The following is a 2,500-nucleotide window of genomic DNA, read 5'->3' on the forward strand; positions in this document are numbered from 1 at the left end:
AAGAAGATGGAGTTTTCAGGAGGAGGGGGGGAGTGGACTGGGGGGAAGCACGGGGGACTCACAGGTTTTGGGGGAAAGCACAGCACAAACAATTACCTCGGGGGGTGAAGAAATGGAGAGGGGTTTAAGTTTAATGACAATAACAGAGACGGGTATGAACACGGGGAGCACAACGAACATACCAGAAACGGCGATGAACACGGGGAGCACAACGAATATTCCAGAAACGGCGATGAACACGGGGAGCACGGCGACTGTATTGGAGGCGGCGATGAGCACGGGGAGCAGGACGGATGAGGGTGTAAAGAAGACAAGTTGGCTGGATGAGATGGACTTGGAGGAGATATCGGACACGGATGATGGGGAAAAGTTTGAAAGAACGACAGGAGGATACAGGAAGAGGAAAGCAGCGGGAGGGGGGGAGAGAAAGGGTGGAAGAGGAAAGAAACTGGATAAAAGGTAGAGCATAATGAAATTATATTTTATAATTTTATTATTTATTAGTATGGTCAAAATAATGTCGATAAATGCAAATGGTGTGAGAACAATAGGAAAATTTAATAGAATAGTACAAATGAAGAATTCTGAAATTTTATGTATTCAAGAGACGCACTGGGATAATATGTGTGTTTTAGAAGTACAAAAAATATGGAGGGATTTTATTTATGTAAACAATGGCAGGGGGAATTCATGTGGGGTTGCAATTTTATTAAGGAAGGATGTAGTAGAAAATGTGAAGAAGATATATAATGATAATAATGGGAGGATTTTAATTTTAGATTTTGAGTATATGAGTAGGGTTTTTAGAATTATAAATATTTATGCGCCGAATAATGAAATAGAGAGAAGGAATTTATTTTTAGAATTAGGGAAATGGTGCAAGGGTAACTGTATTTTAGTTGGGGATTTTAATGTAAAAATGGATAGACTAGATATGACAAGGGGAGCTATTTTTAGAAGTGACGTATCTAGGGGGGTTTTAAGGAAGATGATGTTTGAAAATAATTTGATTGATATATGGAGGGACGAGAATCCGAACAAGAGAGAATTTTCTAGAAGGCAGGTGGTTTTAGGGGAATTGAAACAGACACGGATAGATCTGGTTTTAGTAAATGAAGGGTTAAGGAATTTTATGAAAGATATTAAATATATTTTTACAACTTTTAGTGATCATGCTGGGTTAACATTTTCGGTGGGGTTAGATAAGGAAAGGAAAGGGGGGGGAATATGGTGTATGAATGCAGGGTATTTAGGTGATGAGGAATACGGGAAACAACTTAAATCTTTGATAGAACATGAAATGGAGGATAAGCAAAAAGGGAATGATAAGTGTCAGTGGTGGGAAAATGTTAAGGAAAAAATAAAAGTTTTTAGTATTAGATATGCAAGGAAGAAGAGGAGTAGGATGACAAGAGTAGAACATTTTTTAAGAACAAAACTGAATGAAGAAATGAGGAAATGTGATATTGATCCTAACTATAATATTGAAAGGTTTTTAGATTTAAAAGCACAATTGAGCAAATGTGAAATAGATAAGTGTAAGGGTGCAATTATTAGAAGTAGGGCAAAATATGTTTTAGAAGGGGAGAAATGTACGTCATTTTTTCTTGGTTTAGAGAAAACTAAACAGATGAAATCATATATTAATGAGATTGAGAATGTAAAGGGTGAAGTGGTAAATGATTATGTTGAGATATTAGAAACTGTACAGAATTTTTATAAGGATTTATTTAAGAAAGGGGAGGTGGATGAGGGGTGTGTAAAAGAGATTTTAAATAGTGTGGATGTGCAAATTGGTGTTGAGGATAAGCAAATGTGTGATAGGAAGATAACAGTGGATGAAGTGAAAGATGCAATTAAGGGTTTACAAATAAATAAAAGTCCTGGAGTAGATGGACTAATTGCAGAGTTTTATAAAATGTATGAAAGTCTTTTAGCACCGATTTTATTGGAAGTATATCAATATATGGAAGATAATAATAATGTTTCAGACTCCATGGTGACAGGGCTGATATCGATTTTATATAAAAATAAGGGGAGCAAATTGAAACTAGAAAATTATAGGCCAATTAGTTTATTAAACTCAGATTATAAGATTTTAGCTAAGATACTGGCAAATAGGATGAAGATGGTTTTAAATGATATTATAGCACCTACACAAAATTATAGTGTGCCAGGAAGAGATATAGCAGATACCATAAATACACTTAGAGATGTGATAAATAAAATGAATAGTGATAAGATAGGGGGAATTGTTTTAAGTGTAGATTTTAATAAAGCTTTTGACAGGGTGGAACATGATTTTATGTTTAGGGTACTAGAAAAATATGGGTTTGGAAATAGAATAATAGGATGGATAAAATTATTATATAGAAAGGCTAAAAGTAGGGTTAAATGTAATGGGGTTTTAACAGATTCTTTTATTCTTGAGAGATCAGTGAGACAGGGGTGCCCTTTATCAGCTTTATTATTTGTTTTATCGGTAGAACCCTTAGCGGCA

Source organism: Salmo trutta, unplaced genomic scaffold, assembly GCF_901001165.1.
Source record: "Salmo trutta unplaced genomic scaffold, fSalTru1.1, whole genome shotgun sequence".
In the NCBI taxonomy this organism is placed as follows: domain Eukaryota; kingdom Metazoa; phylum Chordata; class Actinopteri; order Salmoniformes; family Salmonidae; genus Salmo; species Salmo trutta.